Below are 24,849 nucleotides of genomic sequence, written 5' to 3'. Positions count from 1 at the left end.
TCTGGCTTGTTTAACATCTCATGGCAACATCTACTGGGCCACAAGCATCTCCAAACATCCGTGTCCCTGTTCTCCATGTGTCTGCATGTGTCAGCTCTGCTGTGAAGTTTCTGTTGGCTCTGAGGCTTCTGTCATTTCTCTAGGCTTTGTCATTTCTGAGGTTTCTCCAAAATGTTTCATCTTTTAAAGGATTTCCAGTAACCTAATCAAGACCCACCTAGAATGGGTGGAGTCACATCTCCATGTAACCAAAAGTTAACACCCACAATTGAGTGTGTCACATCTCCATAGGGATAATCTAATCAAAAATTTCCGATCTACAGTATTGAATCAGGATTTTAAAGGAATGGCTGCCTCCACAAGATAGAATCGGGTTTAAAACATGGCTTTTCTGGGGTACATAATACTTTCAAACTGGCACGGAGGGGGATCAGGGTGGTGTGAATGAGCTAAATTCTTTGATAAGTGGAAATCAACAGATACTTGTGTATGGCAGGTTGGGTCATTTTTCCCAACTCTTTGTCCCTCTCTGTAATAGATTATACAGTCATACTCTTTGTCATGTGATTTTTGCTCCTGTCTCCTATTAGAGCATATGTGGTGTCATCAATGGAATGTGGGTGAAGGCCACAGCAGCCAGCTTTAATAGAGGGTTTAGGGCAGGCCACGGTGGCTCAGCAGGCAAAAATGCTTGCCTGCCATGCCCGAGGATCCGGGTTCGATTCCCAGTGCCTGCCCACGTTAAAAAAAAAAAAAAATAGAGGGTTTAAGGAGTATCATGCAATTCTGTTGCTCTTCTTGAGCAAAAGTTCTCTGCCATGAGAAAAGTATGTCCCAAATGTGGATTATTCTTTAGCCTGAATCCTAAAATGAGAAGTACTACAGAGCCAAGCCTAGCCAAGTCCAGCACAGTTGTAATCAATGTATAGGCCTGTGAGCTTGAAATAATGTCTTCTGTTGTAAGCTACAATTTGAAGATTGTTTGTATGGCAGCAAAAATTGACAAACACACTGTTTAAGGGTTAATAAATGGAGAATTGGAACTATGAGTATATTATTTAGTGTTCAGGGAAGTAAGCACCAGGAGAGTTAGGAAAGACCATCACCAATCAAAGGAGTTAAGGGTAGTTAGGGGGTGGTGTTGGGAGAAATAATTTAAGTTTTAATTTCAAATCTTCCTGTCCTATTTGAATTTATTTATCATATTTATGCATTATTTTATATTTAAAATGTATAAAATGTAATGCAGAACACTATAATGAGCTATCTCATTTCTGTCTGAAAGAAAATGATGCTACAGCTGATGAAATTGTGGGAATTTAGAAAAAAAGAAAAGATCAAGCTGACTGAAGATATGCAGAAAAAAATCAAACTGGAACTGAAACTTTAGGGATTAAGATAGGTAGAGCAAAGTTGGCAAGGAAGAAACAAATAGCATAATGAATATGGACAGTGAGAAGAGTGAGGTGGGTGGTGTGGCTAGAGTAGAGAATTCTTATTTGGTAAGCAAAAGTAAAAGGTCTATGAAAAAGAGAAATGTGAACAGATTGTGATGGGCCTGGAATGCTTGGTAAAAGTGCGTGGATATAGAGTGATTCATTAGAACCAAATTTTAGAAAGACCAGTACAGCAGGGCTGTGTAGGATGGATTGTATTGGGGTGGAAATAAAGTCTTCAGTAGCCATCCTGGATCTACAGAGAAGGTGTATTAGTCAGGGTTCACTAGAGAAACAGAACCAACAGGAGAGATCTGTAAATATGAGATTTATAAAGGCATCTCACACACCCCTGGGAATGGAAGAGTCCAAAACCCATAGGGCAGGTTGTGAAGCTGGATGTTCCAATGAAGGGTCTGGATGAACTTCATGGGAGAGTCTTGCTGGCTGAAGAAGCAATGAAAAAGTCTCTTTTCTTCCTTAAAAGCCTTCAATTGATTGGATTATCTCGTTGGTGGGAGGCGTGCCTTAATTGGTCGCAGATGTAATCAGCCACAGATGCAATCAACTGACTGATGATTTAATACACAAACCTGGTTTATCAACCAGCCACAAAATATCCTTGCAGCAATGATCAGGCCAGTGCTTGCCTGACTGGACAGCTGGGCATCATCACTTGGCCAAGTTGACACCAGAACCTAACCATCACATAGGGGAACAGACCTGGTGGAACCTGTCTCAAGTGTTCAGGCAGGCAATGTGGGCTATGTCGAGGAATTGCTATTAATCATTATATCTTCTGTTACCACATTTCTTGGGCCCAAATTTACAAAAAGCAGTACTTCACTTCTTTGCTAGAATATGTAGACCATTATTTGGACAGACTGCTTGCCTTGCAAGACTGGAAAGATAAGATCTAAGGAAAGAATGGGGAATAAAATGTATTTTACAAACTTATCAAAGCTACTCCTGATTTTTTCTCCCCAACCTTATGCTATTTAACATGGTGTTTTCAATTGGTCTTCCTAAATATCATCAAACAATACTATAAATTCTTATACATTTGTAGTTAAAATTTTGATCATCTTATATTACTGTTTCAGTTTGCTAGCTGCCAGAATGCAATATACCAGAAATAGAATGGCTTTCAAAAAGGAGAATTTAATAAGTTGCAAGTTTATAGTTCTAAGGCTGTGAAATTGTCCAGATTAAAGCAAGTCTATAGAAATGCCCCAATTAAAGCACCAACAATAGGGTACCTTCACTCAAGAAAGGCTGATGAAGTTCAGGGTTTCTCTATCAACTGAAAAGTCACATGGCGAACATGGTGATATCTGCTAGCTGTCTCTCCAGACTTCTTGTCTCATGAAGCTCTCCCAGGGGCATTTTCCTTCTTCATCTCCAAAAGTCTCTGGAGGACTCTCAGCTTTGTGGCTCTGGTGTAGTTCTGCAGTTCTCTCCTCATTCTCAAGCTTTCTCCAAAATGCTTTCTCTTTTTAAAGATTCTAGTAAACTAATCAAGACTCACTTGGGAATGGGTGGAGTCACATCTCCCTCTATTCAAAAGGTAATACTCACAATTGGGTGAGTCACATCTCCATGGAGATAACCTAATTGTTTCCAACCTATAGTACTGAATAGGGATTTGAAGAAGTGGTTGCTCCCACAAGATTGATTAAGATTAAAACATGACTTTTCTAGGGTACATAAATCCTTTCAAAACTGGCACAACCACTCTACACCTTTTGGACAAAGAAACCACCACTTCTTTACTTTTCCATTCATTTGAAGTCTGTACCATTTGATTCCCCACCCCACCCCCGCCCCCTCTTTTTTTTTTTTTTTTTTTTGCATGGACAGGCTCCAGGAATTGAACTTTGATTTCCTTTTAAATCATTACTGTCCAAAATCGATGGCCTTCTAAGACTTGCTTCCTCTTCTCCTGATATTTTTGCACCTAACTTAGGGTTTTTTTCTATCCTGACTTTTGCTTTCCCTTAAAATTAAAAAAAAATTCATTTTGATGATTTGTTTGACTGTTGGATTTTCAGTTTCTTAGGTTTATTTTTGTCAACTACCGTCTTCACCCTTCATGGGCCATCTGTTTGAATGGTATATCCTGGGTCTCATCAAAGAAAGACCTCTTCCACCTGTAGCACCTGAGGCTTATTCTTCTGACATCTTACACTTTTCCAATCCTCCATACTTGCTGATCTCTGCTTACTGGGTCTCTGATCTAGCAGTTTCCAGTATCTTTTTCTTGCCATTGTGATAAACATTTCATACCACAGGAACGTATACCAGAATATATGTGTAGAATCACCAATATACCAGCAGTAAATCTTCCTTTTCTTCTCTGACTCAAGACAGCCTATTGGAATACAAGTAAGTGGGAATGACAGTTTGTAGGAATAATCTGCAATCTACTTTGAGCATGACTGCTGAATTACACTAATTTATGTTTTAAAAAGTTATTCTCTTCCTGGAGCCTGCCCATGCCAAAAAAAAAAATGTTATTCTTAACGTCTGGTTCCAGGCTGAGATGGAATAGTGGATGGAGTATACTTGTCTTTATTCCTATTGCTAAGAATCTCTGAAAACTCTGAACAGTGTATATAAACCAAACTATGTGGCCTAACCCTCACACCTGTCAGCCAAGGCCAAATAGAGAGCCTGGACACCCTCATTCATGATGTTGTAACACGGTGTACCTCCCCCCATCCTTTACTGGGTGGTATTAAAAAAGAACAAGTGGGGTGCCAAGACTTTCATACCTGCCTAGTGGTAATGAGGCCTGCTGCATGGTGTCAGTAGAGGACATGCAGGGATCCTAGACTTCCACCCCCAACAAACAATAATGAGGCATCCTTCTTCCTTTCCAACTGTGACAGAGGGAACCAAATAAGAAGCTGAAACTTTCACCACCATCCAGTGGTAAGGGGAACTCCTGCCCTTACAGTGTCAATGGAAGTCATGTGGGGAGCAGATACAAGGTATCAATCCCCCTCCCAGTCAGGATGGTGTCAGCAGAGGCCTAGTGGGGACCCTGAAATTCAACTTTCCCAGCAATAATGAGGCACCCAACCCCAATGTGCAAAGGGAAAACTGGACTTTCATCCCAATCGACAGTAACAAGGTGAGTTAGCCTCTTGCCCTGCTGGCACCAGTATCAGAGGATGCTAAAACCTAAAATTTAAACAAGATGCAGGGTCTTCATACAACAATACCAAAGTGCCCAAGGTTTCATTAAAAATCACTTGTCATCTTCAAGAACCAGAACAATCTCAATTTGAATAAGAAAAGACAATCAATAGATGCTAATGCCAAGATGACACAGATATAAAATTATATGACAAGGATGGTAAAGCAGATATAAAAATGTTTCAGTGAGCAATTATAGACACTCCTTAAATGAAAGAAAAACATATAAAGTCTCAGCAAAGAAACAGGAGATATAAAGAAGAATCAAATGGAAATTTTAGAGCTGAAAAACATAATAAGCAAAATAAAACCTCAATGGATGGGCTCAAAAGCAGAATGGTGAGGCTAGAAGAATGAACTTAAAGATAGAATAAAAGAAAATACGCAATCTAAACAACAGAGAGAAAATAGAATTAGATGAAATGAACAAAACCCAGGGACTTGTGGGACTATAACAAAAGATCTAACATTTGTGTCATTGGAGTCTTGGAAGGAGAGAAGAATGAGGGTAGGGCTGAAGAAGTACCCAAATTTGGCAAAAAGATATAAACTTATAGATCAGGATACTGAATGAAACTCAAACTGGGTAAACTCAAAGAAATCCATGCTAAGACATGTCCTAAATCAAAGGTCTGAAAACTAAAGACAAACAAAACAAAACTCGAAAGCAGTCATAGAGAAATGACAGCTTCCCAATAGGGGAAACCAATGTGATGATGGTAGATTTGTCATCAGAAACCATGGAGAACATCAGAACATTTTTCAAGTGCTGAAAGAAAATAATCATCAACTCCAAATTCTATATCCAACAAAATTATCCTTCATGAATGAAGGAGAAATAAACACATTTTCATGTGAAAAGAACTAAGAGAAATTGTTGCCAATGGATCTATCTTTAAAGAATGGCTAAAGAAAGTTCTTGATACGGAAAATAAATGATGCAAGAAGGAATCTTGGGACATCATGAAGGAAGAAAGAACAGAAAGTAAACATATAGATAAATGCAATGGGCTTTTCTTATCCTCTTGAGTTTTCTAAATTTTGTTTGAGAGTTGAAGCAAACAACACAATTATTGGCTGATGTGGTTCTCAAAGTATCTACAGGAAATATTTAAGACAATTAGATTATAAATGAGGGAGGATAAAGGGTCTTAAAGGGAGATAAAGTTTCTACACTTCACTGAAGACATCAGTAAACTGTAATAAGTTATCTATGTACAGTATCATACCTAGAGCAGCCAGTAAAAAAAAACTATACAAAGTATCTACTCAAAAATCAAAATAGAGTTCTAAAAAATTTTCAAATAATCTACAAGAAGTCAGCAATAAATGCATAGAAATGAAAAACAGAAAACAAAATTAACATGGCTAACTTCAGCCCTAACATATCAATAATTCCATTAAATATAAGTGACCTAATTCACCAATTAAAAGACAGACATTGGCAGAGTGGATATTAAAAAACCATGACCCAACCACATACAAACAAGGGCATTATGCTTATTGAAAAAAGGCAATCCAAAAGGTCACACACTATATCATTCCACTTATATAACATCTTGAAATAATGATATTATAGAGCTGGAGAATAGATTAGCAGTTGCCAAGAGTTAGAGATGGAGGGAAGGGTGGGTGTTGACTACAATGATGGAATTGTACTGTAACTTGATTCTGGGGTTAGTTACAGGAATCCATACATGATAAAATGGTATAGAACTATTCATACACATTGTACCAATACAAATTTCCTGGTTTTGATATTGTACTATAGTTATGTAAGATGTAACCATTGGGGAAACTGGGTAAAGCATACAAAGAAACTCTCTGTAAAAATTTTACTACTTCTTACAAATCTATAATTATTTCAAAACATAAAGTCAAAGGTTTTCTCCAATTTTAACCCTTTTGATAGTTATTAATGTTCTCCAAATGTTTCCAGCTCTCTACTTTCTGGTGACATACTGGGATTTATAGCATTTCCTTGCTGCCTCTGAAATTAGATATGGTCACATGATTTTATTTGGCCATTCAAATACATGGTAAAGAAACACTTGGGGAGGAAGTTTTAAGACACATGTGCAAGTTGCCATGTGTCCTTCCTACTGCCTATGCCAATGAGGGGCTATGTGCTGCGACGGATTCTTTTTCAGGTGGGTCCTTGATGATAAGCAGAGCCCCCACTGACCCTCAAAGGATATGGAGTGTCAGCTAGAAAGGAACTTGTATAGTTTTAAGCCACTGGGATGTGGGGATTTTCAATATACCCATCACTGTAACACAACAATTAGTTATAATTATTTATCCCAGTGCCTTACAAATACAAATGTTACTTATCCCGGTACCTTACAAAAACAAACAAACAAGGCAAAAACAAACCCACTGTTCTTATTACCAGATTCAAGGCTGTGGGGCTCTCCTGAGTACTTCTGATTCCACCTTCATCCACCCAGGGCTGCCCTTATCATGCCCCGACATGCTCCACTTCTGGACCTTATATATGACCAACACCCGATGGATGAGAGGACCACGGCTCCTGCCTCCGCCCAATTTGGCCCTCTTGTCCTTGAGCCTCAGAGCAGGACAGTGACCTCAGCAGTGGTGGGCAGGGCTGCAACAGGAAATGCACCCACATTCATCAGGCTTTTGGTCACAAGGCAGGGCTATTGGGCATTTGGTTGGCAGAAGCACAAACAAGGAGTAAAAAAATTCATAAAAAATGACAGTATTTATGCGTATTGCGTGATGACCACATGCTTCGTGTCATTTGACTCTTGTGTGGGCTTGCCTTTGCCTGTCCCTCTTTCAATATCACTCTCTTCTGTTTTTCCCCACACTGCCAGGGAGCCTGGCACACAATTTTGTATAACAGACCCATTCTTTCCTCCTCCCCTCCTGCACTGTCAACTATTCTTTGGCAATTTCCCTTGATTTAGGCAATCTCACATCTTCACATTAAAATGAATCCATCCTAGGTGCCATTACCTTGCTTTCTAGCTAATTGCGAACAAATAACTAGACCTTATTCACAACTTAAAAGAATGCTAACATCATTCAGATAATAACCTTTTCAAGAAAGCCTTAGAGAAACAATGTGCTGAGCTAACTAAAGATTTATTCAAAGGTACCCATCTCCTGAGGTACCTCTCGGAGGGAGAGGGGGGCACTGGTCCAGGGAATGGAGGGCAGGTAAAACAGGCTACTCCTTGTGGGATAGTCCAGTGTTCAATGGATCTCCCTTAACCTTCTGGGGATTACGTTCTTCTTCGGTAAAGTCATAGAAATAATGAAAATTCCTTTTTAAAAATCCATAAGACATCATGAAAAAAAATCCCAAGTCTTACCATTTTCGGCCCAAAGGCAGTGTTCGGGCTGAGGCAGTGCTCAGGTTTGCTTCCACAACAGGAGGAAGCCAGCAAGCCCCAGGACACAGTGCGAAAGGCAAACAAGAATAACACTGAGAAAGATTATGCCCGTGTCCTTACTTTGTATTCCCTGATCTGTGCCCTTTCACCCCTTCCTTCTTGGCAAATGTTGACTCTGTCATCAGGCATCCAGTTCCTTCCTGCTTTCAAACCTGTTTATTTTCTACCACATTTTCTGTTCTCTTTGTGGGTAAAGTGGTGACACATTTTTTATTTTTATTTTTTTGAGATGCATTTTTATAATACAATTTTTTTTGGGGGGGGATGCATGATCCAGGAATCAGACCTAGGTCTCCCACATGAAAGGCAGGCATTCTAACCACTGAACCAGCTGTGTACCCTTATAATATAATTTGAATAGGGGTAGGTGGACTGGGATGTTGGGGGTGTTGAAAGGTAACTGTGCTGGGTTATATAACCAGTTGCAAAAAGTGCAACATATTACCCTCTTGTACAATGCAAACAGCACACAATAGTGAGGGACATTACTTAGCACTTTATACCAAAAATGCATTTAAAGTCTTTTTTTTTTTATTAAAAAGAACTGATGGCAACCAAATTAAAGAGCTACTGTTATTCTGGGCTATGTACACAATGGTATACAAAGATTTTTCCCCCCATTTGCTTTACTGAGGTTATTTGCATACCATGAAATGCATGTTTCAAATACACAATTCAGTATTATTTAGTAAATCTATACAGTTTGCAATCATTACCACAATCCAACTTTAGAACATTTCCCATCACCCCAAATTTTCTGTCCCATTGCAATCATTCCCCATCCTTACCTTCAACCCTAGCAACCACTAATTGAGTGTATAGATTTGTCTTTCCTAGACATTTCATACAAATGGCATCATAGAATATATGCACTTTTGCATCTTTCACTCAATGTTTTTGAGGTTCCTTGGTGTTATGTTTTTTATCAGCACCTGATTCCTTTTTACTGTTGAATAATATCCCTTTGTATGCACACATCACATATTGCTTATCTACTAATCAGTCACTGGACATCTGGATTGTTTCTGCTTTTTGACTATTAGAAGTAATCCTGCTATAAACATTCATGTACAAAATTGTTGTGTGGACATGCTTTCAATTTTCTTTGGTATGTACATAGGAGAGGAATTGTTGGATCACATGATACTTTTATGTATAAGTTTTTTTTTTTAGGTGCATGGTCTGGGAAGCAAACCCAGGTCTCCGGCATGCAAGGCGAGCATTCTACCACTGAATGACCCGTGCACCCTATATATAAGATTTTAAGGACCTGTCAAACTGTTTTCCACAGTTGCTATACCATTGTACCTTGCAATGTACAAGGATTGCAGTTTCTCCTTCTTCTCACTAATACTTGCTATGACCTGTCATTTTGATTAGAGGCATTGTAGTTGTGCTGGTTTGAAAAGAAGTATGCCCCCTAGAAAAGCCATGTTTTAATCAAAATATCATTTCATAAAGGTAGAATAATCTCTATTCAACACTGTATGCTTGAAACTGTAATGAGATCATCTCCCTGGATGATATGATTTAGTCAAGAGTGGTTATTAAACTGGATTAAGGGACAACATGTCTCCACCCATTTGGGTGGGTCTTGATTGGTTTATTGGAGTCCTATAAACTAGGAAATATTTTGGAGAATGAGAGATTCAGAGAGAGCAACACTATGAAGGAGAGAGTTCACCAGCCAGCGACCTTTGGAGATGAAGAAGGAAAAAGTCTCCCGGGGAGCTTCATGAAACAGGAAGCCAGGAGAAGCTAGCAGATGACGCCATGGTTGCCATATGCCCTTCCAGATGAGAGAGGAACACTGAGCCTGTTTGCCATGTGCCCTTCCAGCTGAGAGAAAAACATTGAACGTGGCTGGCCTTCTTGAACCAAGGTATTTTTCCCCGGATGCTTTAAATTGGACATTTCCATAGACTTGTCTAATTGGGACATCTCCTCAGCCTTAGAACTATAAACTAGCAACTCATTAAATTACCCTTTTAAAAGTCATTCCATTTCTGGTTATTGGATTCTGGCAGCTAGCAAACTAGAACAGTAGTGGATGTGAGATGCTTTCTCATTGTGGTTTTAATTTTTATTTCCCTGATGACTAATGATGGTGAACATCTTTGGACATTTAAATATCTTCTTAGGTAAAATGTCTCTTCCATTTTGACCATGTTTAATTGGACTATTAGTCTCATTATTGAATTATAAGAGTTCCTTATATATTGTGGATACAAATCCTTCTTCAGTATTATGGACGAAATCACGTCCACCACAAAGACTAGGTCAAGTCCTGACCCCTGCCTGGTCCTTTGGGTGTGAACCGATTTGTAAGTAGAATCTTTGAAGATGTTATTAGTTAAGGTGTGCTGGTTTGAAAGGATGTATGGACCCTAGAAAAGCCATGTTTTAATCAAAATCCCATTTCATAAAGGCAGAATAATCCCTATTCAATACTGTATGTTTGAAACTATAATCAGATCATCTCCCTGGATGATGTGATTTAGTCAAGAGTGGTTGTTAAACTGGGTGGGGCTTGATTGGTTTACTGGAGTCCTATAAAAGAGGAACATTTTAGAGAATGAGAAATTCAGAGAGAGCAGAGAAGTATGACATAGCCATGAGAAGCAGAGAGCCCACATGCCAGTGACCTTTGGAGATGAAGAAGGAAAACGCCTCCTGGGGAACTTCATGAAAGAGGAAGCCAGGAGAGAAAGCTAGCAGATGATGTCTTGCTTGCCATGTGCCCTTCCAGCTGAGAAACCCTGACTGTGTTCGCCATGTGCCTTCTCACTTGAGAGAGAAACCCTGAACTTCGTCGGCCTTCTTGAACCAAAGTATCTTTCCCTGGATGGATGCCTTTGATTGGACATTTCTATAGACTTGTTTTAATTGGGACATTTTCTTGGCCTTAGAACTGTAACCTAGCAACTTATTAAATTCCCCCTTTTAAACGTCATTCTGTTTCTGGTATATTTTATTCCAGCAGCTAGCAAACTAGAACATAAGGTGAGGCCAAAATGAATCAGGTGAGCCTTAATCCAATATGATTGGAGTCCTTATAAGCAGAGGAAATTTGGACACAGTCAGGAAAAATCTGAACACAGGAGTTTGCGGAGGCAGAGATTGACTGCCTGTAAGCCACCACCTGAACTCTACAAACTTCAGAGAAAGCATGATTCTGCTGACATCTTTAAGACTCCCAGCTTCCAAAACTGTGAGACAAAACATTTCTGTTGCTTAAGCCAACTGAACTTTGTTACAGCAGCCCTGGCAAACAAAGACAATCAATCAGATATGGGATTTGCAAATCTTTTCTTCTAAGACATAGAATTTAAAAAAAAATTTTATTAATAAAGCCAATCCAAATACAATATGAACATTCTTTTTTTAATCACATAGTTGTATATTCATCATGATCGTCATTTCTTAGAATATTTGCATCAATTCAAAAAAAGAAATAAAAACAATAAAATTCATACATACCATACCCCTTTCCCCTCCCTTTCATTGATCACTAGCATTTCAATCTACTAAATTTATTTTAACATTTGTTCCCCCTATTATTTATTTATTTTTAATCCATATGTTTTACTCATCTATCCAGAAGGTAGATAAAAGGAGCATCAGACACAAGGTTTTCACGATCACACAGTCACACTGTGAAAGCTATATCATTATACAATCATCTTCAAGAAGCATGGCTATTGGAATACAGCTCTACATTTTCAGGTCTTTCCCTCCAGCCTCTCTGTTATGCCTTAACTAAAAAGGTGGTATCTATTTAGTGCCTAAGAATAACCTCCAGGATAACCTCTTGACTCTGTTTGGAATCTCTCAGCCATTGACACTTTATTTTGTCTCATTTCTCTCTTTCCCCCTTGAGAACCTTTTCTCAATCCCCTGGTGCTGAGTCCCAGCTCATTCTAGGATTTCTGTCCCACATTGCCAGGAAGGTCCACACCCCTGGGAGTCATGTCCCACGTAGAGAGGGGGAGGGTGGTGAGTTTGCTTATAGTGTTGGCTGAGAGAGAGAGAGAGAGAGGGCACATCTGAGCAACAAAAGAGGTTCTCTTGGGGGTGATTTTTAGGCCTAACTTTAAGTAGGCTTAGCCTATCCTTTGCAGGGTTAAGTTCATATGAACAAACCCCAAGATTGAAGGCTCAGCCTATTGCTTTGGTTGTCCCCACTGCTTGTGAGAATATCAAGAATTCTCCACTTGCAGCAGTTGAATTTTCCCCCTTTTTCATCATTCCCCCAAGGGGACTTTGCAAATACTTTTTTATTCATTGTTCATATCCTTCTGGGATTTATCAAGGCATCACTCTGGACAAACCTACAAAATCTCATGCCCTACTCAAGATTCCATGTACTTATGGTGTTCAATTAAGCTGTAAGACATAGTATTTTTAAAAGAGCTACCTCTTTATTTCAAAAGGGGAAGTATCCTTATGGTATACAAACAGGCTCATCATGATTGACTTTGTTTCGAAATATTCAAGTACTTTAAAAAAAAGCATCTTTTTACTTTATTTTAGAATATCTGGAAAATGTAGATAAGCACGAAACAGGATACTAAAACTTCAGAGATAATCTGTGGTTACATTTTTTTTGCGTACAGCCATTCGACTTTCTGTGAACATATACAACATATATTTAAAAAAATAAAAAGGGACTATTTAAATAATATTACAAATATTACTCTCATCATTCCACTGCTTAGTTGGCAAGCAACAGACACAAACCTCTGAATGACTAAAGTAAAATATTTAATTTATTAAACAAGTAGTTGGTTATGCCTACTGTGAGTGATAGAGGACCAGGATTTTTTTGTCAGCTACTGCTCAGGGGAGGTCAGGGCTGGGTATTGGAATGAGTGCCAAGGTGGCCTGTTTCCTAGGGGAGTACCGCAGCAGGGCCCCTCTTAGGGCACTGCGCAAGAGACTTTCTGAGTTTCCAATGTGCAGGGAGCCCGGGCCTTTTGGAACCCCAGTCCTGGCTGCCTCTTCCGGCGGTGCCGGGCGGTGACCTCCCCTCTCCCTCCTATCTCGGTTATCGGATCTCCTGCATCCCCTTCGTCGGGCGCAGGGCTCAGCAGTGCTGGACGAAGACGCCACCGACAGTTTCCCAGCTCCAAGTCCTCCTCGCGCTTCCGGGCAGCCCTACCGGGCTCATTAGCGGCCGCGGTCTCGGTCCCGGGGCCGATTTGAGGGCCTCCACGGCGCGGTGAGGGCACCTCCATTTTCTACCATCCCCGAGATCTGTTCGACGTGGAACAGGCCCCAGTTTTATTTTACTTGCTGCCGCAGCCTCTTTGTCAGTACCCAGGTTCAGGTGGAAACCACCGGGTCCGGACGGCACGGCCGACACCGTCGCAGTCATGACCTCGAGATCCGAGACTGGGTTGACCGCGCCACCCGGGGTACCTCGCCTGGCCGCCTCCATTCCCCGCCGCTCGGTCAGGGAGGGGCAGAGATACCAACCTCCCGGCCCCGAGGGGGGCTCGCCGCGGGAGAGTGGTGGGGGGAAGCGGAGCATCCGGGTGAGGCGCAGCGCCCCCGCCTCCCCCGCGCAGCCGCACCGGCCGCGGCCGCCGGGCACGCCGCGTGCAGGGAGGACCGCGCCCGAGCTGCCAGCGCGGGCGGCCCTGCGGCTCTATCCCGCGACGCTGATGTGGCCCCGACCGCGCGGCAGCGGCAATATGCGGAGCGGCCCTGAGTAGCGCGCCGAGTCCGCGGAGGCCTGGCGCGGAGGCGGGCGCGGGTGCGGCGGAGGCGTGGCCCGCGCCGGGCCCGCCCGCCCGCCGGGGGAGCCGCCGGCAGTGGCCGAGGAGGCGGCGCGGCTGACGGCGGCCCGAGAGTAGCGCCCGCGGGACCGTGCCGCGACCGCCCGGGCTGGCCCGAGGAGCGCTCGCCGCCGCCGCCGCAGCCGCCGCGCGCTGACCGAGGTGAGTGCCTGCTCGCGTCCGGGCTGTCCCGGAGCCGCGGTTGCTTGCGCGGGGCCGGAGGAGGGGAGGAGGCGGTGGAGGAGGCCCGACCGCGTCGGCGTCCCGGGTCCCTTTGTGGCCGGCGCTGCTCTGGGCCGGGGCGCGGGCGTGCTCGGCGCGGGGTCCTGATCGGGGAGTCAGGGGCCGCTGGACGCGCAGCGTCTCGTTTGGCAGCTGTGCAGAGCAGCGAGTTTCCGTCCTAGTTTGACATTGAGTTAGAACCGTTTTTCTTTAGAAGACGGAAGTTTGTTTTATTGACCAAATATATAGTTAAATATGGCTCCTGGGTTCCGTCGTGCGGTACTTGTAGCCGCGGTGCCAGGCTGACCCTCGCCGGGCCGGCGCGGCGGGGGAGGGGAAGACAAGCCGGCGGCCGGAGGCGGGGGCTTCCCAGCGCGCTGCCCCGAAGAGGACCGGGTCCTGAATTAGCAGTGTGTGTGGATGAAAAGTAGCGGGCTTTAAGTAATGTGCAGCCTTTTCTGGAAGGATGAATGAATGAAATGTCATTTACTCATTCAAAATCAATACGTTTCCCATTTACAGATTTACTAGAAATTGTGATGATTTGCATTGTCATTGCCTCACCTGCCTGATCAGCCTTGTGAAGTGAAGGTGCTAACCTTCCCCCCTCAAAAAACCCCACAAAATTTATGACCTTGGCCTCATTCTCAAAGCCACTGAACTAACCAACCCTTCATCTAAACGTGCTTGGCATTTTCTGGCAAGTGTGGGCAATAGGCAGAGTACTCTTTGTGATTGTGAGCAGTTTCTGGAGCGCAGAGAATGTCACCTTAATCAAACCTTATGTTTAATACATTGCTGCATAATAATTACTGCTAAGAATCTTTAGAGATAGGGAATTCTAATCCTCATTTCACAGATGGAGAAGTTGAGGCTCTAAAAAGTTGTAATTTTCCCAGGTTACAATAGGCGGCAGAACTGGAATTCAAACCTAGGCCTTGTTTGTCCAGTGCCCTTAACATCACATCTGTATATTGTCTTGACTTGGATTGTCCGATATGGTAGTTACTAACCACATGTGGCCATTTAAATTTAAATTAAATAAGTTCAGCTCCTCAGTCGTACTAACTCCAATTCAGTGTTCAGTAGCCAAATGTGATGAGTGGATACCATTGAGCAATGCTGGTGTGTTCCGTGGATGCATTTTACCTGATAGTTTGATGATGTTTCCATGGGACTTAAGAGTCATGCTTTTAAAAGTGTGATTGGTGGACCAGCAGCATCCTTTTCCAGGGGGTTTGGTAGAAGTGCAGAAATGAAGACTCTCAGGCCCTATCCAAAGTGGACCGAATCCTAATCTGTTTTAACATTGTGTGAACATTGAAACCTGAGATGCACTAATTCAGAACACAAGCTATCACCGGGTTTAAAGATGTACTGATGATTTTTTGGTACATCTTTTATAAAGTAGTCTGGAAAACTCTTTGGAGCAGTCACCATTTATACAAATACTTGTTAAATGCCTTGCTTCCCCTTATGGAGTGTAAGCTTTATGGGAGCAGAAGTGGTGTCTTTCTTTTCTAACCGTGTATCCCCAGAGCCTTTATAGTCCCCGGTAAACAGTAGGCACTCAATAAATGCTTGTGAGTAAATGAATAGGTGTGTTCGGAGAGTTAAAACTGGTTGTTAATCTCAAGAAATTACAGGTAAGGTAATTCTCATGGTGTTAGGGGAGAACATGAGACCAGAGAATCAGAATGAAGATCTATGTGTAGCTTCTTAGGTGGAGTCCCTTTACCCAGGCCTGGGCTTCACTCTGACTCATTTGCACATTCTCTGTGTCTCTGTCTCTCTCTTTTAAAAGTATAAAATAATATTTAATAAATATGAATCTTAATCATATATTAACAACTGATATCTTATTTTTCTTTTTAAAGTTACTAAATTCTAGACTTTATGTGGATTTCACCAGATTTTCCAGGATCCAATCCAAAGCACCATATTGCATTTACTCTTCTTAGTCTCTGGTCTGTGACAATTTCTGTCTATCCTTGGTTTTCATAACCTTGATTGCCTTGACTAGTCCTCTCTTGTCTTGTGTGGACAGCTTGCACAGACCAGATAGGATCGTCCAATTTTGGGAAAAGAGTCCCAGATCCAGGAAAGTGAGGCCACAACAGGGATGTCCCTGTTTTTGCTCTTGTTTATTAGTTTCTTTATATAATACAGAACATCTATCATAAACTTTAGTTCTTTGTTTTCAGAAACAGATTTCCTGGAATACATTTCCTAATTGGTTGAGGTGTTATAACATTGCATTTGTGAATTTCTTTAAATATATTGAAATTTTTTTAAATGATGGCTAATGAGCTGGGCTGAGGATGGAGGAGGAAGGAAAGAGGAGAGATCAGATGAAAGAGGCAGTGGGTCAGAGAGAGACCAAGGTGAAGAGAGGTACAGAGATAGTGGAGTAAGAGAAGTGGACAACTGTATAGAAGAGAAGTAGGAGTGAATACTTATTGTTTGCTCATTTTATTCAGTTACTATTTATTGAATGCTTAATGTGTGCCAGACCCAGTGATAGATAGTCGAGATAACTGGAGAGGGAACTGAACATGAGATTAGTACATAAATAATTTCAACTTGCAATGAGAGCTATAAAGAAAAAGTAAAAGATGGTGGAGAGACTCTGTCTGTGTTGAAGGAGCTGTTTCTTTCGGTTTCCTGGGTTGGTGAGGAAGGTTTTTTTTTTTTTTTTTTTTAACTTTTTTTATTGTATAATGTAGCATATATACAAAGAAAGAAAGAAAAAAGCTATAGTTTTCAAAGCACTCTTCAACAAGTAGTTACAGAACATATCCCACAGTTTGTCATGAGCTACCATACGATCCTCTCAGATTTTTCCTTCTAACTGTTCCAGAATGTAGGAGGCTAGAAAGCTTAAATATTTTTTTATCATAAAAATTGACTTTTTTTTTCTTTTTTGTGAAAAATAACATATATGCAAAAAGCAATAAATTTCAAAGCACAGCACCGCAGTTAGTTGTAGAACATATTTCAGAGTTTGGCATGGGTTACAATTCCACAATTTTAGTTTGTTGCTTCTAGCTGCTTTAAGATACTGGAGACTAAAAGAGATTTCAATTTAATGATTCAGTAATCATATTCATTTGTTAAATCCTGTCTTCTCTGTATAAATCCACCATCACCTTTGTTCTTTCTACCCCTCTCTTTGGAGGTGTTTGGGCTGTGGCCATTCTAACTTTTTCATATTGGAAAGGTCTGTCAGTAATATGGGGTAGTTAGATGAAACTCTCTGATATTCTAAAGAGGCTGGGCCCTCTAGGTTTCAGGACTTACTTGGTCCTAGGACCCATCTGGACATTGTAGGTTTCTGGAAAGTTACTCTCGTGCATGGAACCCTTGTGGAATCTTATATATTGCCCTAGATGTTCTTTAGGATTGGCCGGACTGGTCCTGGTTTTGGTTTGGCAAGTTATGATAGGTAACAATGTCTAACTGAAGCTTGGGTAAGAGCAACCTCCAGAGTAGCCTCTCAACTATTTGAACTCTCTCTGCCACTGATACTTGGTTATTTACACTTCTTTTCCTCTTTTTGGTCAGGATGGCATTGTTGATCCCACAGTGCCAGGACCAGGCTCATTCCTGGGAATATCTCCCATGTTGCCAGGGAGACTTGCACCCCTGGATGTCACACCTCACATAGTGGGGAGGGACAATGATTTCATTTGCAAATTTGGGCTTAGAGAGAGTGAGGTCACATCTGAGCCACAACAGAGATCCTCCAGAAGTAACTCTTAGGCATGCCTATAGGTAGTCTAAGCTTCTCTATCTACTACCTACCTAAGCTTCACAAGAGTAAGCCTCAAGATCAAGGGCTTGGCCTATTGATTCAGATGTCCCTGAAGTTTGACACAGTATGGGGGGATTCCCTCATGGAAAAGTTTAATAGTTCTATATTCTTTCTCCCCTCCCTCAGGGGACTTTGCCAATACTTTTTGATTATCTGCTTAATATATTCTAGGGTGTAGCCAGGCATTACATTAAACTATACAGGATTAAAAGACGTCTTTCTTATTCTGGGTTCCCTGTGTTTCATTTGTTCAAATGAGCTACACAGATAGGTTGAATTAGATTATGTGCTACAGAAAATTTAGGTTCCGGACCAAATACATCTTTCTTCCTTTGGTCTCAGAGTATGTGTGGTTCTAAAATGTAGACACTGTCTTCCTTATCTCTGTGTTCTGAATTACTTTAACCCCAACCTGATTGGCTTCGTTCTTATTTCTGCATACTAGGATATATATTTATATATATATATATCAAACAACCTCTCAAAACCCAGAAATATTGTGGAAAAAAAAAAAAACACCCAGAAATAGTAATTACCACTCTAGACTGAGTGTGTCTGCTATAAGGGCTTACAATCTAGGTCCCTGTTTTCTCATAAGGATTTTCTAAAGGTGACCACGCCATAAATGTTCTTTCATTTTTGTCTTATTTTGCCTCACCAAGTGTCCCACACGTTCATTCACATCGTTGCATGCCTCATGACTTTGATCCTTTTTGTAGCAGCACATTTGATCATGTGTATACGTCACCATTTGCCAGTCTACTTCTCAGTCAGTGCATCCTTCAGCCACCTGCATTCATTGGGCATTATGTATAATGCCCAAAGTCCACAGTTAGTTAGCATCCTCAATTTTAGATAATTTTATTGTTCCCAAGAGAAAGAAAACCAGTAAACCCACTCTCACCAAATAGGAAATCTAAACCTCCTCTTAACTCTTGTGCCTCTCCCCATTATTTACCTCTACTGTTGTTGTAGTAGTGCTGATGGTTTCCTGTTAAACAGCCCATTGCATGCAATAGCAGTTCTCCCCCTGTACCCTGGACTTAAACACTCTGTGTACACTAATCATACCTTTAAAGTAGTTCTTGTAAGAACTAATTTATATTTCTAGTGTTGATCAGTGGAACACATAGGTCTATACAACCCCTTTCAATCTTGTTCATCTTCAATATGGTAATATTACTTATAGACCCACTAGAAAACTGCCTTCACTTCTATCTATTCCCTTACATTAGAGTTCAACCTCACTATCTAACCATTCACCCATCTCTAGCTTCTGTGTGTCTCTAAGTTCCCTATATTCTATATTATAAGCCTCTGATTTTATCTTTACCATGGTCATAGAAGTGGAATCATACAGTATCTATCCTTTTGTGTCTGGCTTATTTCACTCAGCATTATGTCCTCAACACTCATTCATCTCGTCATGTGCTTCAGGATGTCATTTCGTCTTACTGCTGCATTATATTCCATCGTATGTATATGCCACATTTTGTTAATCCACTTGTTTGTTGATGGGCATTTGGTTTGTTTCCATCTTTTGGCGATTGTGATGCTGCTCTGAACTTCAGCGTGCAAATGTCTGTTTGTGTCATTGCTTTCAGTTCTTCTGGGTATATACCATGTAGTGCTATTGCTCGGTCATAGGGCAACTTAAAATTTAGTTGAGAAACATTTTTTTTAAGTGACATTTGAACTCTTTTCCCTGGCTTTTGGGGACCCCTCTCTCCCACCGCAGTGCTTATCGCATCTCATTTCTGTAATATCACAGTACACACACGTGCCTCTTTCTTCGTAGACACTGTGCTTATTTCCACCTCTATGCCTTTATCTGTGATTCTCTTTCCCAAAATGTCCCCTTTTTCCACCTCCACATGTAGAAGTGCTATCTCTTGTTCAAGGATTTGCTCAAATCCCACGCCTTTATGAAACCTGTCACTGTTGATTTATGCCTTTGTCACCCTATTTCATTGTAAGTTGTATATCTGTGTCGCCTTAGATTATTTTAGCCATTCTGGTACATTTATCAGATATACCTGATAGATGTACATGTGTGTATATGTATAATTGAGGACCTCAGTGTGTCCTCCCTTTGTCCATCACAAAGCTAAGATTAATGAAGGTTTGCTAAGAGGGCAGGTCCATTCGGAAATATTAAGACTTGAATGGTGAGCTGTAGAACAGAGGGGAAGGACCAAGCTTTTTTTGTTTATTAACTCTCTATTTTGACATAATTATAGATCCATATGCTGTTATAGGAAATAATAGAGAAAGATCCCATGTACACCTTATCTAGTTTCAGCCAATGGTAACATCCTGTAAAACTGTAGTACCAGACCTATGATATTGACATCGATGTACTCAAGAAACAGAGTATTCTATCACCACAAAGGTCTTTGATTTTGCCCTTTTAAAGCCACATACGCTTCCCTCCCACCTCTTCTTAACCCCTGGCAACCACAATCTCTTCTCCATTTCTCTAATTTTATCATTTCAAAAATATTACAGAAACAGAATCATACAGTAAGTACCTTTCATAATTGGCTTTTTCACCCTTCATGGAGCATAATTATCTGGAGATTCATCCAGTCTGTTGTATTAATAGTCCATTCCTTTTTATTGCCATGTAGTATGCCTCAGGATGGATGTACCACAGTTTATGTAACCGTTTGTCCTCTGAAGGAGATAAAGTTATTTGTAGCATTTGGCTATTATGAATAAAGCTGCTATAAGCATTCATCTACAGATTTTTATGTGAACATAAGTCTTCATTTCTCTGGGATAAATGCCCAGGACTGTAATTGCTGGGTTGGATGATAGTTGTGTGTTTAGTTTTTAAGAAACTGTCAAATTGTGTTCTAGAGTGGCTGTAATATTTTACATTCCCGGTAACAATGTATGAGTGATCCAGTTTCTTGTAGTCTCACCAGTATTTGGTGTTGCCACTGTTCTTAATTTTAGCCATTCTGATAGGTATGTAGTGATATCTTATTGTGGTTTTGTTATGCATTTCCCTAATGGCTAATGATATTGAGCATCTTTTCATGTGTTTGTCATTTGTGTATTTTCTTCAGTGAAAAGGGTTTTCATGACTTGTCCATTTTCTAATTGGATTGTCTGTCTTTTTTTTTTTTTTTCCCTTAACTGTTGAGTTTTGAGTGTTATATATCCTGGATACTTGTCCTTTATTGGATATGTAGTTTGTCTGTTGCTTGTTTTTTTACCCAGAGTCTTTTATAGAAGAAATATTTCTAATTTTGATGAAGTCCATTTGATCAATTTATTTTTTAAGGATTGTAACTTTTGATGTGAAGTGTAAGAACACTTTGCCTAGCTCTTGATCCCAAAGATTTTCTCTTATGCTTTTTCCTAAAAGTTTTATAATTTATGTTTTACATTATCCATTTTGAGTTAATTTTTATATAAAGGAGAGTGAGTGGTTTTTTTTGTGTTTTTTTTTTTTTGGCTTATTGATGTCCAGCTGCTGTAGCACAACTTTTGAGAAGGCTATCTTTCCTTCATTGCATTGGTATTGTATCTTTGTCAGAAATCAGTTGGGCATATTTGTATGGGTCTATTTTTGGGTTCTCTGTTCTTTTCTTTCAATCTATGTGTCTGTCCCTCCACCAGTATCACAGAGTGTTGGTTACTATGGCTGTATGATAAGTCTTGAAATTAGTAGACTGATTTCTCTGTTTATTCTTTTTCAAAATTGTTTTAGCAATTTGAGTTCTATTTTTAGTTCTGTTTTGGTTTATTCCTTTTCATATAAATTGTAGCATAATCTTGTCTATATCTATGAATTTTTTTGCCTGGTATTTTGATAGGAATTATGTTAAACTTGTATATGAATTTGGAAAGAATCGATGTCTTTACTATGTTAAATCTTCCAATCTGTATCTCTCAATTTATTTAGATAGTCTTTGATTTCTTTCATCAGTATTGTATAGTTTTCAGCATACAAATCCTGTACATGTTTTGTTAGATTTACACCTAACTATTTTTTGAGTGATTGTAAATGGTACTATATTTTTAATTTTGGTGTCCATGTGATCCTTGCTGGGTATAGAAATGTAATTAATTTTTGTAGGTCAGTGTAGCATCCATCCTATGATCTTGCTGAACTCACTTATTAGTTCTAGAAGATTTTCTGTAGATTCCTTAGGATTGTCTATGTAGATAGTTATGCCATCTGCAAATAGACTGCCCTGTTTCTTCCTTTTTGAGCTGTATGCCTTTTATTTCCTTTACTTGCCTTATTGCATTGGCTAATCCAGCACTGTGTTGAATAAGAGAGAAGAGAAGGGACATTCTCTCCTTGTTCTTCATGTTGGGGAAAGCATTTAGTCACCATTACCTATCATAATAATTTTTTAATAAATGCCGTTTGTCAAGTTGAAGAAGTTCCCCTCTAGTCTTAGTTAGCTTAGAGTTTTTGTCATGAATATTTTTTAAATTTTGTGAAATAGTTTTTTCTGTTTTGACTCACATGACCATGTTATTTTCCTTTAATCTGTTGGTATAGTGGATTACATTAATTGATTTTCAGATATTGAGCCAGCCTTGTATCCCTGGAATAAATCACACATCGTCATTGTTCTAGTTTGCTAGCTGCCAGAAAGTGATCTACTAGAAGCAGAATGGCTTTTAAAAGGGGGAATTTATTAAGTTGCAAGTCCACAGTTCTAAGGCCATGAAAATGTCTCAGCTAAAGCAAGGCTATAGAAATGTCCTGTCTAAGGCGTCCAGGGAAAGATAACTTGGTTCAAGAAGGCCAGTGAGGTTCAGGGTTTCTCTCTCAGCTGGAAAGGCACATGGCAAACATGGTAGCATCTGCTAGCTTTCTCTCCTGGCTTCATGTTTCATGAAGCTCCCCCAGGAAATTTTCCTTCTTCATCCCCAAAGGTCTCTGGCTGTATGGACTCTCGTGATTCTCATGGATCTGAAGTGTTTTCCAAAATGGTTCCTTCTTAAAGGATTCCAGTAAACTAATGAAGACCCATGTGGAATGGGTGGAGTCACAGCTCCCTCTAATCAAAGGTTAATACCCATAATTGGGTGAGTCACATCTCTGTGGAGATAATCTAATCAAACTTCCAGTCTACAGTGGCGAATAGGGATTAAAAGAAATTGCTGCCTTTGCAAGATGGATCAGGATTAAAATGGCTTTTCTAGGGCACATAATCCTTTCAAACCAGCACAGTTATGGTATATGTTTTTCTTTTAAAGCAGTTTTACTGACATATATTCACATACCATACAATTATCCAAAGTGTATAATCAATGACTTTTTAATTAAAAAAATTTTTTTTTTACTTTTAACTTTTTTTGTTGTATAATATAACATATATACAAAGTAAAGAAAGTAAAAAGCAATGGTTCTCAAAGCACTCTTCAACAACTAGTTACAGGACAGATCCCAGAGTTTGTCATGGGCTACCATACCATTGTCTCACATTTTTCCTTCTAGCTGCTCCAGAACATTGGAGGCTTGAAGGAATAAATACTTTATCATCACAATCAACTTTTTTCTTCTTTTGAAATATAATATGTATATATACAAAAAAGCAATAAATTTCAAAGCATATAATCAGTGGCTTTTAATTATAGTTACAGAGTGTGCGTTCATCACCACAGTCAATTTTAGAACATTTTCATTACTCCAAAAAGAAAACCCTCATACCCGTTAGCTTTCAACTCTCAATCCCTCTATCCTTTCCCAGCCCTACATAACTATTAATCTAATTTTGTCTCTATAACTTTATTACATATACATTTTATATAAATAGAATCATACAAAGGGTGGTACTTTGTGTCTGGCTTCTTTCACTTAGCATGATTTTTTTTAATTTTTTTATTTTTTGGATGCATGGTGCAGGAATTGAACCTGGGTCCCCCGCATGCAAGGTGAGCATTCTACTGCTGAACCACCTGTGCACCCCCAGTATGATGTTTTTTTAAAAAAATTATTTTTTTTTAGTTAGAGAAGTTGTGGTTTACAGAAAGTTATGTAAAACATTCAGTGTTTCCATATACCCCCCGTGCCGGTTTGAAAGGATTTATGTATTCTAGAAAAACAGTGTTTTAATCCTAATCAGTTTTGTGGGAGCAATCGTTTCTTTTACTCCCTATTCAATAATGTAGGTTGGAAATTAGGTTAGGTTATCTCCATGGAGATATGACTCACCCAATTGTGGATATTAACTTTTGATTAGAGGGAGATGTGGCTCCACCCATTCCAGGCGGGGCTTGATTAGTTTACTGGAAAGTTTTAAAAGAGGAAGCATTTTGGAGAAAGCTTCAGAACAATGGGAGAGCAACAGAGCAGAGTCACGAGAATGACGAGAGCTAGAGCCCATGCATCCCGAGACCTTTGGGGACGAAGAAGGAGTACGCCCTGGGAGCGGAGCTCCATGAAACAAGAAGCCAGGAGAGAAAGCTAGCAGACGCTACCATGTTTGCCATGTTTTCCAGTTGAGAGAGAAACCCTGAACCTCATCGGCCTTCTTGAACCAAGGTATCTTTCCCTGGATGCCTTAGATTGGACATTTCTATATCCTTGCTTTAGTTGGGACATTTTCATGGGCTTAGAACTGTAAAATGCAACATAATAAATTCCCCCTTTTTAAAAGCCGTTCTTTTTCTGGTATGTTGCATTCAGGCAGCTAGCAAACTAGAACACTCCCCTATTTGTTGGACTTTGCATTGGTTTGTTACTTTTGTTACAGTCGATGAAAGAACGTTGTGGTGGTTTGGGTTTGTGTGTCACCTTAGTGAGGTGAGAGTGCCCAGTTGTCTGGTCAAGCAGGTACTGGCCTAAACTGTTACTGTAAGGACATTTTGTGGCTGGCTAGTAAACCAGAAGACTGATTTATTTAATCATCAACACGTTGTATCCATACTGATTACATCCGAAGTCAGCCAAGGAGAGTGTCTTCCATAGTCAGTGACATTTAATCTAATCAGCTGCAGTC

At 40.2% G+C, this 24,849-nt stretch overlaps 1 protein-coding gene across 1 annotated transcript in view; it reads left to right on the top strand.

Annotated features, from left to right (window-relative positions):
- The first annotated feature begins 13,966 nt into the window (after positions 1–13,966).
- GALNT1 (polypeptide N-acetylgalactosaminyltransferase 1) overlaps positions 13,967–24,849 on the top strand; it is a 174,220-nt gene continuing 163,337 nt past the window's right edge. The window contains exon 1 of the mRNA XM_077135619.1: positions 13,967–14,001. The gene's annotated coding sequence lies outside the window, so the exon portion shown is untranslated. The remainder of the gene's footprint in view (positions 14,002–24,849) is intronic.

This window comes from Tamandua tetradactyla, chromosome 18 (genome assembly GCF_023851605.1).
Source record: "Tamandua tetradactyla isolate mTamTet1 chromosome 18, mTamTet1.pri, whole genome shotgun sequence".
Lineage (NCBI taxonomy): Eukaryota > Metazoa > Chordata > Mammalia > Pilosa > Myrmecophagidae > Tamandua > Tamandua tetradactyla.
Note: the sequence above shows the minus strand (reverse complement) of the source record. Positions and strands in the feature narration are given on the sequence as shown.